Source organism: Pelodiscus sinensis, chromosome 6 (assembly GCF_049634645.1).
Source record: "Pelodiscus sinensis isolate JC-2024 chromosome 6, ASM4963464v1, whole genome shotgun sequence".
In the NCBI taxonomy this organism is placed as follows: Eukaryota; Metazoa; Chordata; order Testudines; family Trionychidae; genus Pelodiscus; species Pelodiscus sinensis.
The window spans coordinates 50,393,950-50,411,690 of record NC_134716.1 but is presented as its reverse complement, the minus strand read 5'-3'; the positions used below and the strand labels follow the sequence as shown (position 1 = coordinate 50,411,690).

The following is a 17,741-nucleotide window of genomic DNA, read 5'->3' as shown; positions in this document are numbered from 1 at the left end:
AGAAATAGAAACTGAGATAGAGAGAGGCTTAGGTCAACATGTTCAAAAGCAGCCACTAATTTTGAGTATCTCAGATTTTGAGTGCTCCTCTAAGCATCTAGTGTTAGAGAATGCTACTGAAAATGTGAACATACATAATTTTGCTCAAATTTATACGGGGGGGTCATTGACAAAGTAAGACTAGAATGCAGTACATTCTCAGTCATATACTCTATTTCAGGAGAGTATGCTCATGGTCTAGGATCTGTGATGTCAAGTTGGAGATTATATTAACTCAAAACAACAGCCTTTTGTTACAGAGGTGTTCTTCCGCGGCTATTAGAAGAGGAAATGATTTCTCTGAGAATGAAATTGTAAGAAGTATTTATTGTGAAATGAGGAGGACAAGCTGTAAAAAAGTAAAAAACCAAATATTATCACGAGATAAAGGGGAGGTTACAATAATAGCTTAGGATAATAGAAATTATGATGAAAAACCCTAATATGTAGTAGTTTATTCCACTGCTCATATAGGATTATTTGCTACAGCATCGTGTTAATTATTCTTTCCAGTTCAGTTTTAAATACTTGGGAAGTAATATTTGACATACTTCATTTAGGAGACTACAGTTTAGTAGATCTCAAGTTTTCATGTTTTCTTCTATAAATTTGCACTGGCATCCCATTCTGACATATTCTCAAAGAACACTATAAATAATTATTTTCTTTAGTGCTCAAATATTTGTCGATATTTTTATATCCCCTTTATTTGTTCATATTTATTTGAATATTTTTCATTAGACAATTGCTATATCTTATTAGTACTTGTTGCTTTTTCTCTGATTTCTGACCGCCTGCTTCTTGTTTCTAGTTACAGAGTGCCAATTTTAACATCAGTTGTGGTCCATCAAAGCTGTATAAAGAGGGACTTTGTCACCCTGGTTTTTAAATAGGATACTTTTGTATGTGCATCTAAGTAGTCTGTTTGAGCAAGGACACAAGCCAGTGAACAAACTATGAATTTAAAGTAGCATTGTAAATATGTAAAAATGTAGCTAGTATGATAGTCAGCAATGCATGATAATATGTAGCTATGGCCCAGTACATAATGCAGCATGCCATGATCTAGATGGGGATTAGCTACAGAAATTAATGAACCAACCATAAACTGCATGATACAATGTAGAGTAAAAGGTGCATGCATTACTTTGTTTTAGAATTTGTATAAAAATTGATTAATGATTTTGTACTTTGGGTGTGTGATATACCCTATATCCACCCACTATGCTTGAGCCTGATCAGGTCAAGTGTAGTTCGATTTTATGCCAATAAAGAAACCTCAGTGATGTATCTTGAGTTGAACTGATGTCTTGGATTCAAGAGAACTGAATAAAGTGTTCTCCCAGAACTGTTCTATATAAATTGAGTCAAAAAGGTCTCAGAAGAATCACAACACATCCCGAAAATAGCACTATTGTTTTTTCTGCAATATCTCATTGTAGATGCATATCTAATTTGTTATCTATGATCCGTATTAAGCTTCTTTCCAAATATCTTCTTCCACTGAGTGTTTTGGCTTCTCCTCTCCATTTCATTTCATTTCCTGCTCTTTAGTCCTCCTTAATGTTCTTCTGGGGTTTATAACACTGCCCTGTTTCATGTCATCTGCAAATATCACTAATATGTTGCTAGATCTGTTTTCCAATTACCATGTTTAAGTAAGACTTTCCTCATGTCATTTATCAAAATATATGCAGTTGCAAATACATGGTCAATATTTTGTTTTTAAAAAAGTCCACGCATACTTGTTTCCTATTGACAACTATATTTTGGGGTTTTTTAAACTACATTTTAGGGCTAGGTTTGCCTGAACTAAAATAGGATCATGTAACATGTGACTGTCACACAGTTAACTGTGTATTCAACCAGCTGTTAGTAGGGATCTGAGACTTCAAGGGTCTTCCTGACTCCCTTTATCTGGACCTTCAATCTGATCAGTAGATTACACTGCATTCCTGGGATGGTCCGGCCTCAGCAGCAACACTTGTTGGGTCCAAACAGTTAGAGAAATTTGGATTTAATCCATGGATCCTCAGTACCTATACTGCATGCTTATTAGGTAATCTTCATATGAGAAAGAAGAGATATGATATATACATCTGAAGACACTGTTTATTTGCCATCTGCTTTTTAGGAACATAGGTCTGTATAACAGGAACAACACGATCACTGAGAGAGCATACTGCCAGCTTTACAATATCTCTTGTTGAAGATTTTGAAACTGGCACTCATATCCTTTTTAATACTGAGTCATCATTAACATTTGTTTAGTAGTCACGGACTGGAACAGATTCAAACTCACATCTCAGGAGAAAAAGAACAGTGTATAAATCTATCCTGTCTTCTACTGGATGAGACATTGCTTGGGGTTGTCTATAAATGTTTCCACAGTGTCCGAGAAAAAGTCAACTTATTAACTATGATGTTTGGCTGAACACCAAACATCTTAATTACTACTCTGTAGCATTTTTTTTTAAATTGATGATCATTGCAGTACTAATTTTGAAATCAGCTTCAAATACTGTTAAATTGTGCTTTCTTTTGGTATATGATTATCAGGGCTTGAAAGGGTTCAAGATGAGCTTTGGGGTTTTATATGTTGGGTTTCTTCCAGTGTTTTGACATAATTGATTTTGTTACAGCAAAATTAAACTATACCTCTGTGTAATTATTGGCAAAAAACTGTAGAAGAACCCACTTAAAAAAATAAACTGTTAAAGGAATAGACCTGTGAAAAGAATAACATCTTGTATGCACCAACCCAAATATATGTTATACAATGAAGCTGCTTTAAAAGAATAAGTGATTTTTTTAAAAAAAATCTGTAAGAAAAGTAAATTTGCAGTGGAACAAATGTACAAATACCAGATTATAATGAACCTTGGGCTGTTTCAGGACACTGAGGTGTAACCCAGTGTTGCTGGAAGTGCAACATCTAGCCAGTGGAGGGCTCCATACTCCCTCCAGCACAAGAAACAGAAGTTCTCAGAGGCCTCAAGGAACTGGGATCAGGAGGAGCTTAAAATGGCATGTGATCAGAAGCAGAAGGTGGTGGCAGTTGTGGCTGTGGAGGGGAAGGCCTAATAGCAAATAGCCTTAAGAGCAGGGCTGAGACCCTCTCTGTTGCTGGTAGCGGCCTAATGGGACCCATAGTAGGAAGCTACTAGTCGTGCCTATGGTACTTGCAACTTTTGTTTTTTGGTAGACCTAGTTAAGAAATATTTTTTCTCCTTGAATTATGTGGGTGTTTTGGGGGTGCTCTACTGGTTATTCCCTGAAGAGTTCAGTTCAGGGAGCACCAACAATACAGTACTTGCTTCTGAACAGGGAAATGGTACACTAAGCACATTACCAAACGCTTAAGAGACTGGTGTACTGCATCGTTTCTACTCAGGAATTACAGTAATTATTTTGTAACTCCTCTTCCCTAAACCTTAGCTTCTGCAACATCTGAGTATGCTAGTCAGGGTACATAAATACAGCAAGTGGGTTGAATCTGACCTATGGTCAGGAGTCTGACACAACTGTAATACTGAAGCAGCAAGTTGAAGGAAAAGTTTGGCTATCTCTTAACAGACTGATGTTCCTTATTCTGCTGTGCATTTTGCCTAGTAAGGACCTAGCATATATAGGGATATATAGGGTTACCAGATGGTTTCAACAAAAATATCGGACACACTTGACATTACATCACAATCTACATTACATCTTAGTTAGAAAATACTGGACATTCATATTTTCTCATTTATATTTTCCCAATTTGTTTCCCAAACAGAAAGCTCAAATACTGGATTGTCTGGTTCAAAACCGGACACCTGGCAACCCTAAGCATATATATACCTGGTAGGAAAGTAGATCTATTAAATACTTTTAAAGTGGAGAATAATGAAATAATGCATGATAAAGAGAACAAAGAGTATAGTAAGAATGTAAAGAAGTACATAGTAAAGTCTGGAGTTTGTACACATCATCCAAGTGTAATTCCCAGGAACTTCAGCAAGGAAAGTAGGATTTGACTAAGTTAAGTCTTGTTGAATTAAATCTGTCATTAATTGATACATACACACATCTATATGCATGCACAAATGTGTGTGTGTGTGTGTGTATATAAATGTAGCTTTGAAGTTTTAGCATTTGGAGTAATTGGAAGTAGGTCACAGTATGATATGTTTCAGCTATTTTTTGAAGGACGGAGAAAATAGAGAATTGGCAAGTATACATTTTGACTGATGAATCGTTTTGGAACTCTTCAGTTAAGTTAGCCCTTCCAATCAAAGTTGAGGAGATACAAATGATCACTGTAGTTTTAAGTAGGTTAATATAAAATGAGATCTCAAAATTCTCTAAAGCAAGAAAATTCAGTAAAGAAAAAAAGTCAGTATATTAGGCTTACAGTATGGGTGTGTCTAGACTACATGGCTCCGTTGACGGAGCCATGTAGTCTAGACACACCCTATGATACACAGGCAAAATGGTTTATGTTCTACTGAAGCATCCAGTTCTACAGTTATGACTCTGAGAGTTATTGCAATGTAAAGCCATAGGATTGGAGATGTAAAATCCCATTTAAATAGTTAACCAGTTAGAAAGTAAATTTAAGCGGTTAACTGATTAAATGTGTGTGGGCGGGGGAACTGTTCCAATCCGGCTGCCTTGCATGGAGACAACAGAACTGCTGCCAGGAGCCGCTGCTGATGCTTCCAGGGCTGCTTCCACACAGGACTACTACTGGCTGCACGCAGAGCTGCCAGCTTCCAGTTAAAGGTGATGCTTACTGAGATCCTATTTAGGATTCTGCTCAAAGCAGGAATTTTCTATTTTTTCTGTTAATTTGCTCAGTTGTTAGACCAAATATCACCATTTTAGGATTTTTTTTGTATTTATCTTATATAAAAAGAAAATACAAAATTGTGTATTGATGTCATAACTCTATCATTGGAATTAATTTATAAACGTGTTTTTGACACCAAAAGGTGCAAAACATTTGCCATTTTGGAAACAAACAAAAAAAGAAATCCCACAATCTCTTGCCCACTTTGCTTAGCATCCTAAATGTAAGGTGTATTAGTTAAAATGGATTAAAGAAGATAATTACAGTTTTTGACTGTTCAGCACCTGAAGATTAGCTTATCTAACTTACTGAATTCTTTCAGAGTTTAAATTTGAAGGCCAAGTTTCAGTGTGCAGTAATTTCCAATGAAATTACTTCCCTGAAAACAGTAATATTCGTTCACCTAGTGGACATCATGATAAAAAGATGCAAATGATTCCACAGTATTGTCTGCAATTCAGTATCAAATTCTTTAATGCAAATAAGGTTGGCAGATTGGCAGAGGCCCTGGAGGTTTTTCGCCTTCCTCTGTAGCATGGGGTACAGATCACAGCTAGAGGATTCTCTGCATCTTGGGGTCTTCAAAGTATTTGAAGGCTTCAATATCTGAGATGTAGGTGAGAGGATTATTCTAGGAGGGGTGGGTGAGATTTTGTGGCCTGCACTGTGCAGGGGGTCAGACTAGATGATCATAATGGTCCCTTCTGACCTTAAAGTCTATGAGTCTATAAGGAAGGCTATGATTTAGTCATGAGTATTTTTAGTAAGTCATGGACGGGTCACATGCAATAAACACAAAATCATACCCCATGACCTATTCATGACTTATACTACAAATACCCCAACTAAATCTTGAGAGGGCTGCTCGTGCTGGGGGGAGAGGGGCAAGGCCAGCCACAGTTCCAGAGCAGCCACTACTCTGGCCACCTTGGGGATTGCTGCTCTGATGGCCCCAGGGGCCAGCTGCACAGAGCTGTCCAAGTAGAGGCTGGAGTGGCTGGCACCAAGGCCACTGTAGCAGCTGGCCCCACAATAGCCACTGCAGAAGTCATGGAAATTGCAGAAAGTCACAGAAATCTTTGACTTCTGGGACAGCCATGGAGCCTTATTAATAAGTTGTTCTGGCATCCTGAAACAGCAAGTAGGATTTGGGTGTTGTCTCCAGTTTTCACAAATGCACCTTGTACTAGATAGTTGTAAACATCACATTTGTGAAAAGAGATTATCAGGTGAGGCCTTAACTAAAGTTCATTTGAAAATATGATGAGCTTTTCCACTGTTTTCAATGGGCTTTTTGGGTTTCCAATTGCTACTCATAGTAAATGAAGATTTCATTTTAAAACTAACACTCTGAATTGAGAAATCACATTTTTGTCTGAATTATTTTTACCAACTTTTTGTAACAAGTATCACTGAAGATTACATAAATGAAGATTAGAGAGACATGTATCTATATTTTTTGCTGTGTTTTTAATTTGTGCATTTGGTACTTTGTGTGGTGTGAGTTCTTCCCTTCCCTTGTAGAGTCAGTTATTTCATTATTACCCTGCTTGTGTGGGCTTTTCACACGGCAATGAAGAGGGAGAACAGAGCATTTGAAAAATAAGAAAAAATTGATGGCAAACCCACATCAGAAGTAATCAGGCAGATTTACTACCTGGAATTATTTTTACTTTCTTTTTTTAAATCAGCTGGATTTCAAGTTGACAATGCCCCTCTAAAATTAAAGATGACAAAAGTAATCTATTGTCCTTGCTCCGAGTTCTTTGTTAGTTTGGGCAAGTAAAGTTGTGTTCACCAACATTCTCTGGGTTGTCTCTTTATGTAGTAAAAACAGTGTACAGAACTATTTAGCTTACTGACAAAGGGCAAAACATTTACTGTCCCCGCCAGTGTATTTTTAAGCCTTTTGGGACCAGACCTCTCCTCTTAAATGAAATAAAATGCACAAAATACAAGTATGGTATCGTCTTTACATAGTGTTAGGTAGCAGTATATATACTAGATCCTGTGGTTATCTTTTCTTTGTCAGGGGACGTGACTTCTTTCCTGCTGTTTGTGTCCGTTTGAGCCCAATGTGGTTAATTTATGTGGTCCATCTACCTTTCCCTCCTCCTATAATGTTGCCCAACCAAATGCTTGCAGCTTTGCTAAGTGCGCGCAACTCCAGCTAAAATCAGGGGGAGTGCTAGCTACTCAGCAACTATGAAAATCCAGCTCAGAATATGGAACTACAGAGTTGAGCAATCTAAGGAAAAGGTCACCAACTTTAACAACTTAAATGCTTGCTCGATGTGTTTGTGTTTCTGTGTGTAGCACCTATGACAATTATTAATTTGAAAAGGAAGTATGGAGGATGCATAGTGCATTATTTTCTTCACTTAAAACGTACACACTGCAGGTCATCCTAATTTGATGCTGCTGTTTTGGAATGCCTATATATAATGGCTAGATATGTGCATGCAGGCTCTCTGACTGGCAGACCTCTTTGAGTACTATCATAGGATGTATCTTTGTCATATGTAGAAGATGATTTTTTTTTTAGTAAATTTGATCAGTGACAATGCTAAACACCATCATCCCACAGTAATAACCTCCCTTACGTTTTTTCTCTTTCTTTCTTGTTTAGTACAGTACTTGATAAACGTTTCAGTTTAATGCATGGATATACTTAGGATACTGGTTTGGGTCTTGAGTCTGTCTACGGATGTGTACATTATAGTATCACCCAAAATCTAAATTAAAGTACTAGCTGTTACTCAAAAAGGATTTTGTTAGTCTGAATGTGTTTGATCTCATCTGGTTTTAAAAGCTGTGTATGGCTGGATTTTTTTTATTGTACTTGGCATAATTCATAAATGAAGAATAATATCAACATCCTAGCTGTCATGGCTCTTTTTGGTGTGAACTGTCATGTTGAGTATTCACATCTGTATCAGACATAAAAAATGCTGTGTGTGTGTGTGTGTGTGTGAGAGAGAAGTAGTTTTAAACAAATCAGTGTGTATTGCTTTTCTTCACAATTAGAAGTGTACCACCACATAGAATAAAGCAGTCGTCCCCAAACTGTGGCGTGTGCCCCTGAAAGTGGGGTGTAGCTGGGTGGGGAGGGAGTAACACCCAGCCTGCTCTGCCCCCAGTCTTCCTTCAGCCCCAGCTATACCTCTGGCCTGCCCTGGCCATGGCTCTGCAACTAGCCATAGCTCCTCAGCCCTGACCATTGCTGTGGATCCACTCAGCCTCAGAACTGCCCCCAGCCTCTGACTTCCGGCCTGGGCTCCACTCCCAGCCATGACCGCAGCTCCTAACCATGTCCCCTGGGGAGAAGGGGTGCACAGACTATGGCAATGGGGAGCATAAAAGAAGAAGTTTGGGAACCACTGGATTAGGACTAGAAAGGGTGTTTCTTTGGGTTGTTTTCCTACCACATCAACAAAGTATGTCTTTGGGGGCAGGAATAATAATCATGGGTCTCATGATGGAAAGGACAGATTGTAGATTGATAGCAGGGTGGACAGTACATTAAGAACTGCATATACCAAAGGGACAGTCTACTGTAGCATGTAGAGTATTCTTTGGAATGTCATGGAAAAAGTAACTGTACTGCAACATCCAGTTTGACCTTTAATTGAATGTCTGAAAATTTTGAACAAAAATGAAGAGGCGTTGCACATCCTAGTCAGTCAGTTGTGACCATCCAGTAGGTTGCTTCAGTATCTGGTTTCCATGGTGAATTAAATTTGCAGCAGCTCTCGGGGGATATGTAGGAGGCTGGCAACATTTTTGTCAATTGTGAGATCACTAGTAAAGATCTAACAACACTGAGTCATTCCCAGAACTACAGATGTATGGGCTTCTTAGAGTTCCAATTTGGCCCATTGCTAAAGAACACTGTGGCCTGTAGCTAATGTACTGGAGTTGGCTGGAATCTTTTTAAAGATAAGGTGCTACTCATGTCTGAAGCACATCTGGTGAAGGGGCCATAAGACCAGTGCATTTAAGGATGTTAGCAGCCAAAAATTCAAGCGAAAGGGGCTGGAGTATTTTCACTACATGTAAAGGGAAGCTGCTTGTTTATAAACCCTTTGGTTTTTAAAGGAACAGGTGTTCTTATTTGTTTTGTTAATACTTTAATAATCTCTGTGATATTTATTTACTCTTTGCCTAATTAGAACAGTGAAAGAAGTCCAGCTAGTTTCACTTCTAATTCTAGTCATATTTATTGTCGCACATGCCTCATACAGTGGGGCTTGGACATTGTGGCTATGTCTAGACTACAAGCCTCTTTCGAAAGAGGCTTTTTCGAAAGTATCTTTTGAAAAAGCCTCTTTCGAAAGAGAGAGTCTAGACTGCAATCACTTCTTTCGAAAAAGCGATCCGCTTTTTCGAAAGAGAGCACCCAGGCAGACTGGATCACTTTCCAGTTTGGGCCATTTTTTTCCACAACTGGCTACACCATATGAAATCATGTGCACTGCTTACTGAAATGAACCAAGACGTTGGTATGCATCTGACTATTCTGTATACTTCTGTATTCTAGTCTTTCACTAATAAGTTGATTGCTAATATCAATATTGTCTATTGAACATAGGAATGTATGGCCTGAGTTCACTTGCTTTGATTAAAGTAGGCAATGAAGGTCAATTTTGAAATCTGCTATAGCATGATGATGCTGTGAAACGTGGGTTTGCTAAAATTACAGAGGAATACAGAAATTTAAAAATTCAGGTAAATATTCCAGTTCATTTTAGGTTTTGAAAACATTGTTTTTACAGAATCTAATTTTTTGAGCAGATTTTGAAAGTGTGCTTTTAACTCTACATGATGTTGAATATTCTGCTTGTTTGTTAAGGCAGAATATGTATGGAATTAAAATGCCCACTGCATGATTTGCTTGTTCTATACAAGAAAAATAAAGATTGCATTATGTGAAAAAGCACTTGTCACTCTGGCAAATAGAAAGGGAGATGTAAACATTGTTTTTTTTTCTGATGCACTGAATTAAAAAAATCAGCAGGTAGACAGAAAACTGAAGATAAGAAACACAGTAAATAATACACATGTCAATATGGAAACTCAGTCAGTGACAGATGTTTCTTATTGTTTTTTCTGAATCATGTCTTCAGCCTTCAAAAATAAAGATAACTGGTAAAAAGATGGTTATCGTATATATCAATAACAAGAACAGAGAACTAGTCCTTATACATTATTTACACATTTTGATGTTTCTTATTCTTGTCCTGTTAAAAGTTCCAAAGTTCCCTTTAGAGTTTAAGATATTTATTTTTATATTCCAGTTAATTTTTATTTGAATTCAATATATGAATGTAATCTTGAATCTTTGAAATACAGATTAGTTTTTAATAATATTAGTTATCTTGCAGTATCTTCTTTGGAGTACTGCATTGACTTGTAAATAAATAATTTTGTCTTTGTAGTCAGACAAACAAAACGATAAATCATCTTAATATTTTGCAAGATTTTGTAAATACCACAAAGTTTCTGAATGCAAAATTCTGTTTAAAGTTAATGAGTAATGGAAAAAAATTACTTTTGTGCTATATATTTTAATATTTTTTAATTTTAAAATTTGTAGACCAGGGGCGGACAAAATATGGCCCCTCAAGCAGTTGAATCTGGCTTGTGGGCACAGCAGGAGCCTCAGCCTGGCTCCCTGCCTGTCCTGTCCCTAGATGCTGCTTAGAGCAGCTTTCTGAATTCTGGTGCCCAGGGAAGCAGGGGAGAGACTTTGCATGCTGTCCCTGTCCCTCCCCCCCCCCCCAGCATAATGTTGGAGCTCCCATTGGCTGATTATGGGCCAATGGGAGTTGCCTATTTGCAGAACAGGCAGCATGGCAGAAAATAAGCACCTCCTATCCAGAGTCTGCCTCTGGCACCCCAGCCCTTCCTTCCGTCCACCCTCTGTCCGTCCTCCTGCCCCCCAACCTCATGTAATCCAAAACCTATGCACCTCTGCTCTTGCTCCCATACTCCCTGCCAGACCCTACACCTCCCCCACTGCTCCTCCAGGTCACAACCCTCTCTCAGACTGTGCACTCCAATCCCCTATCCCCAGTCAGAACTCAGATCCCTGTACCCCCTCCTGCACTTCTGCCCCAGGACACAACCTCCTCCCAGACTCCTATCCAGACTCTGCATCCTCTCTTACATTGCTCCTCCAAGTCAGAATCCTCTCCTGCACCCATAACCCCTCCTGAATCCTGCACCCCTTTGTGCACCCCAGTCCACTGACCTAGGTTACAACCCCTTCCTTCACCCAAACTCACTCCTGCACCCCATCCCCTTACTCCAAGCTCCCTTCTGCACCCAGACTCCATCCCAGACCCTGCACCTTCTCCATTAATATCATGGAAGAGTGCAGCCCTAGACCACTTACCAAATTCTTGGAGTGCTCCACCGTTAAGGAAAAGTTGTGTCTACAGCCTGATTGCATAAACTAGGATAGGCCCAAATAACAGCTTCGGTTATGTGCTGGTGCAAGGGTGAGAGAGGATACAGTCCTACATTGGCTAATCTGTATCATTCATAGAAGCATTGGAAGGGATGCAGAATCTGCAGAGCTGCTATGTATCCTCCTGCAGAAGAGCTGGACACAAGATGGACACATTATGTTCATTTTTTAATCAGGACTGCAATGTCTATGAAATACACATAGCAATGGATGAATAGCAGACAAAAGCTATTAAATGAGAGAGAACGCATTATTGTAACTTTCACATAAGTACTGGTAAATTTTGGATGTGAATTCTGCATCTCACATTTGGCGAAGATATATTTATGACAAACAACAGATGCAGTCATGTGCTAATATGCTGGTGATGATATCAGTTAGCAGCTGGAAAATATATGTTATTTAATTCCATACCTCATGTGTGCATAAATGCATATTTTGCCCAAGCAGTGTGCTTGGTATTATTTTAAAATCTTTGAAACATATGTCATAAGAAAAGAAACCTCTGCTTATTGATAGGTTTTTTAAAATGATTATTTGGTGACTGAGGCAGCTCATTCTCAGATACATTTTATTATGTTATTTCATTCCAATAGTTACTACACAGCCATGATCAGCTAACACTGAAGTTTAGCTCAGTAATATTAATCTTTGATGAACTGAAGAATTACTTCATCATTAAATAGCATCATAGGAAGCTATACAGTAAGCCAGGCGTGATTCCCTGACATTGCATTATGATGCCTGTGCCTGTGACATTTCTGTGTTTCTCACAATACAGCATCACTGTGTCAGTGGATCTTTACAATGCAAACATTAGAATACAAAATCAGGACATCATGCCATCGCTAGTCTGTATGGTACTTTTGGACTTCCTTTTTTGAAGCTTTGTCTCTGAACTCAGCTCTACTCCTGGATGCTAGGATGGGAATGTTTCTTCTTTCTCTTCTGCCTTTTTCAGGATGTAATGTGTGCTTGTGGATATTCTCTTGTCCCTAGTTTCTGCTTCCTTCCCTGATTGTGGTAGAAAGTCTGCTGGTGTTTCCTCTATTCCCCTACCCTCTCACAAGGAGTTAAATCTGTGCGGATTGCATCTGTATATGTGATGGATTGTGGTCACTAAATGCTCTCCAGGCTTCTTCATTTGTGTCTGAGTGCTCCTTTGCCAGAACTTGGGTTGCTCTTAACTTTGAACAGAAAAAGTCAAAGACTGAAGAAAAGACTTATGCTTTGTCTATACTACGCAGCTTTTAGTGATGTGGCCACGTTGCCACAAATTGGGCAGTGTAAATGCTATTTCTCAGCACTTTTGTCGACAAAAAACTTCTACCCCCCACAAGCAGCATTTGCTTTGTCAGCAGGAGAACACTCCTGTGGACAAAACACTGTTTGCATGAGCACATGTGTGGCAAAACTTTAATCGTTTGCGGTAAGGGGTGAATGACAAAGGTTTTGTAGCTCTGTTGCCAGTGTAGACAAAGCCTTAGGGTATGTCTACACTACAAAGTTTTGTTGACAAAACAAATGTCAATATGCAAAAATCAACCATATAAAAACTGCAAAAGATGTTCACACTTGCTCCCACTCTTGACAAAGCACGTCCACATAGGAGACACCATCATTGACAAATATGAGCAGCCAAATGTGTGACAGTCATGCTGGGCCCCAGAGAAGGTAGGGAAGGGAAGGTGGCTATATGCTCCTGAAAGTGGTAGTGCCTCAGGTGAAAGTGGTGGAGTGAAGGCAGCCAGGCAGCCCTTCATGATATCTAGAATATAGTGTGCCATGCCACCCCCAAGTCCTTAGAGCTGCCCCGAGTGCACTGCATAACTCTGGGGCTCCAGGTACCGCCACTACCATAGCAGCAGCAGTGGCAGCAGCTGGGAGCCCTGGACCCCTTGGTGAGGTATGTCAAAGCAGCATAGCAGCCTGTTCCCCTTCCCCTGTAGCAGCAGTCTCCTGTCACTGTGTTCGTAGTGCAGGGCAGAACAGGAGCATTCCAATGATTTGTTCTTTGTTTGTTCTCTAAATGGAGTAGAACACTCAGCTGTCACATACTTCCCTGAGCTTTGAAAGGGGAGGGGCACATGCTTGTAGGGCAACAGAGATCAAAACACTGAGCAGAGCACTCAAAGCCGGCATTGTGGGATACTGGTGGAGGTCAGTTGTGTCAAAAACAAACAAACACCAACCAACTGCTCAACCAGCAGTGTCTGTACTGGTTCTTTGTTCACAATAAAGTGAAGGGGGAAAATGTTTCTCGTAGGGGTGGAAGTTTTTTGTCACCAAAACATGAGGGAAGAAGGTGTTTTCTTACAAAAGTCACATTGACTACATACACACTTACTGCTGTGTTGCCAAAAGGGCAGTTTTTGGCTACAAAACTTCATAGTGTAGACAAAGCCTTAGAGTTGCATGTAGGATCTTAAAGAGCCAAATTTAGATCAAGCCAGACTTGTATACAGGGTCATATACCAGGGAAAGGCAGTTGTTTCTAGTAATGTGAACAGGCACATTCTTCTCTCTTTACCTTAATGTACTGACAATAGTTACTTCAAATATATACAGATGTAAATGATAGAAGAATTAAGTTCCTCATCAAATAGAAACATGGAATATGTCATTATTTATAGGGAAAGAACAGTGAACTCTGGGCAAGGTTATTTTAATGGGCATTGGAACACAGGGAGAGTCCAATTTCAGGACTAGAGGTTTTACAAGTTTTTCTTTTATGACATTTATAAAACTTTATAAATTGGGATATGGAGATTTGCAATAGAAAACTTACATTTTTGTTAGATTTTCGCACCATGGAACATGCTGGGTATATATTTGTACCACTTAGAGTGTGCACACTTTTTGTGCATTTAATGTTATGCTTATCACCAGGGTGTCTGTGCATATTCAGCAGATGCAGCTATCTGGTATGGAGTAGATGTTATCACCACTACATCTGCATCCTTATTGTGCATCTGTAGGAGCAATTAAGAGGCAGGAGTAAGACCTGATGAATAAACACTCACCAAATACTATCAATGAGGTAGTCTTTCACATAGTCTTTAGTGAGATGCTTTTCTGCATTTGGAAAAAAAATACTTTAAAAGTCATATGAAAATAGAGGCATGCTCCTGTACAGCAATTACGTTAGACTGCTATCTATGCATGGAAAGTTACATGCACCTTAGTGGTATGTTTCTACTGATTTTAATGAGAGTGGAGGCTTTGCAGTGTATTCAGTTGGAGCTGAAGCAGATCCCATGTACTCAGTTACAAGGGTTGACTATGTTGCTTCTTTGTCTTAACCACCTTGGTCTTGCTGATCCCCGAACAGTGTATTTTTATGACATACATATTTTATTACTTGAGTTGGTTAAAGGCCAGTTGCCATCTTGCAAGCACTATATATAACACCCAATTGCTGGGTCAAACTCAAGGACTGAATTATGTTGCCCACCTAGCTAAGCCATTGTTGCATTTAGGCTATGTCCACACAACAGTGTTATTTTGGAATAACTAATGTTATTCTGAAATAACATAGTCCACGTCTACATAGCAAGTAGTTATTTTGACATAATGTTGAAATAATCTCATGCTGGAGGACTTCTTACTCGGACTCCTGTAACTCTCGTTTTATGAAGAGTAAGGGAAGTCAGAAGAAGAGTCTTCCTTCTTGGACTTCCTGCTGTGTAGGCTGCTCCAAAAGCCAAAATAAGCTATTTCAACTTAAGCTATGCAATTAATGCATTAGGAAGCTGGCCTGGAACTGAGATGTAAGGTTATTTGTTGACTCTGCTTGAGTTCTGTGAGGTTCAAGGCAATGGTGGGAGATGTTCTTCTCTCCCTTCCCAGTGAAACCAAAGAATGGGGAGCTTGGTTACCATATATGTCTTTTCATCTCCTCCTCTATGTGGTCAGGAGATGGAGGAATAGTAACTGCCAGTCAGGCAGAGTAGCTGCTTTAGAATGAATTATGCTATTTTCAAGAGCAGCAAGAATGAACAGATTGAATATTTGGCCATCCCAATTCAGTTGGGAATTATCCAGGTGAATATGTATGACTAATACTATTACTTTGTTAAATTTTATACTGAATTTGCAATTCCCTATTTGAATGACCCAGGGCTGGGGAATAGCATTCAGAGACCTTTACCACTAGGTAAACATGCAGTCTAAGTAAGTAGTGGTCAAAATTAATGTGAAATGAGTTGATACTCAGTCAGCCCCTAAGTACACAGGTCACCACATGACAAATGCCACAATTAAGTTGACATCTCAGCAAAGAGGCCACAGACTGAATGAGCATGGATGAGCTATTTGCTCAGTCTTAGGGACAATTCCTTCAGGTCTGGGCTGAGGCACATTGGCTGAAGGATGTGGAGAAGGCTGCACAGCTACTGTTGTATTCTGTACCTGTTCTGAAAAAAGAGAAATTCTATATCCAAGCCTGTTCAGAACCTTTCACAGACACTGTATTTAAAAAAGTTTAAAAATTCAAATCTGAATCCACAGATATCAGGAGAAAATGACCACTAGTTATTTAAAAAAACATAATTCTCAATATAAATATACCAATTTTGTTCTATTTGGTCTATTAGCAAAAATAACAGAATATAGAAAAGCACCACCTGGCAGTTGCACTTAAAGTATATTGAAGTATTTTGCTTACCTCCTAAATACTTAATATTTAACCAATTCCCAAGTAATATAAATCAACCTGAAAATAAAAGAAACAAAAAAGAACCCCCCCAACAAACCAGAATCAAAGCTAACCAAATAAATTCAGCTATCTTAAAGACACTATAGGATAGTAAGGATTAAATTATTGTGCCTATTCAGCACTGGTCCTCAGAAAATGAAAAAATACATGCAAACACGGAGAAAAACTCTCCTTATTTGAGCCACGTCTGCCATTTTGGTGGGCTTTTTAGTAATAACATTTCATAGATTTATACATTTTAAGATCTCTGGAATTAGAAATTACCTGACAGTTTTGTTGATGGTATTTTATTGTAAAAAAACCATTGTTCTTCTATATATTCTATATGTATCTTGTTATTCTTATAGAAACCAGTATTTTTTGGCAAACTGAACAATTTTGAGTTGAACCATAGAAATTAGTAATTATAAGAATAACAAAGAATAACCAAGTGAGTTATAAGATCAGGAATACATATTCCTGCGCATCCAGAAATATAATTTATGCTATCATGTGCCGAAAGTGTCCGTCTGCTATGTACATTGGACAAACGTCTCAGACACTTCGCCAAAGGATCAATGCCCACAAAACAGATATTTGACAGGATCACAAATAACTAATAACTGGTTTCTTGCCATTTCAACCAGAAAGGACACTGTTCTCAACAACCTAATTACCTGCATCCTACTCCAGAAGACTTTCAAATCTGCACTTGAAAGGGAATCCTCTGAACTGTCATTCATGCTAAAATTTGACACTCACCGTGGGGGACTCAACAAAGATACCAACTACCTTACCCATTACAAAGATAGCTTCCCCAATTATCACCTCTAATACCATTAGCTCACAGACATATACCTTTCCCCACCTCTAATATCATTAACTCACAGACATTTACCTTCCTTCCCTCCCCACCTCCCCATCCCCTTTCTGTTCTGAAATGTGATTTGTCCTTTTCATATGTGTTCGTTTTTTTTAATTGTATCCTTTGGTATATATGGTTGTGACTATTTTCTTCCACTATTTGATCTGAGGAAGTGGGTCTGGCCCACGAAAGCTCATCATCTAATAAACCATCTTGTTGGTCTTTAAAGTGCTAGATAGTCCTGTATTTTGTTATAAGAATAACAGTTCTTGCAGTTTTTTTGTGACCTCAATCAAGATCTCATTTCAGTGTGAGCACACATATGGGTAAATAAGCTGTAACTCAGATAACATTTCTTTGTTTTTAACCAAGCAAGAATTATTTTTGAAGATTTTTTTTAATTTTTAAATCTACAAAAGGTGCCTCAAGAATTTCAGATCTGTTGTGGTTCCTCACAGTTGCTAACGGTGCATCAGACTTCCTATTAATCTTTATATATGAATTATTTTATTATTAAAAACTGGTTATCAGAAAGTATGACAGCATGATAGGTTATAAAACAAGGCTATAGATTTTTGCAGTATATGATGTACATATTTAATAATCCTTAGATTTCCCAAAGTAAGCCTTTAACATTCCAGATCTTTCACCATGCATCTGCTACTGGCTTATAGCCACCAACCCACACAGATTTAGTTGAGGTAAATTAACTGAGGATAAGGAAATGGAAAGATCAATTCTTGCTACTAGGATTCTGAACATGATGTTTTTTTAAATACAGTTTTTTTCCGGGAGGAGGGTGTGTGTGTGTGTGTGTGTGTGTGTGTGTGTGTGTGTG

At 38.6% G+C, this 17,741-nt stretch overlaps 1 protein-coding gene across 1 annotated transcript in view; it reads left to right on the top strand.

Moving 5' to 3' along the window:
* ADAMTS19 (ADAM metallopeptidase with thrombospondin type 1 motif 19) overlaps positions 1–17,741 on the top strand; it is a 221,669-nt gene that overhangs the window by 35,409 nt on the left and 168,519 nt on the right. The gene's annotated exons all lie outside the window — the stretch shown is intronic.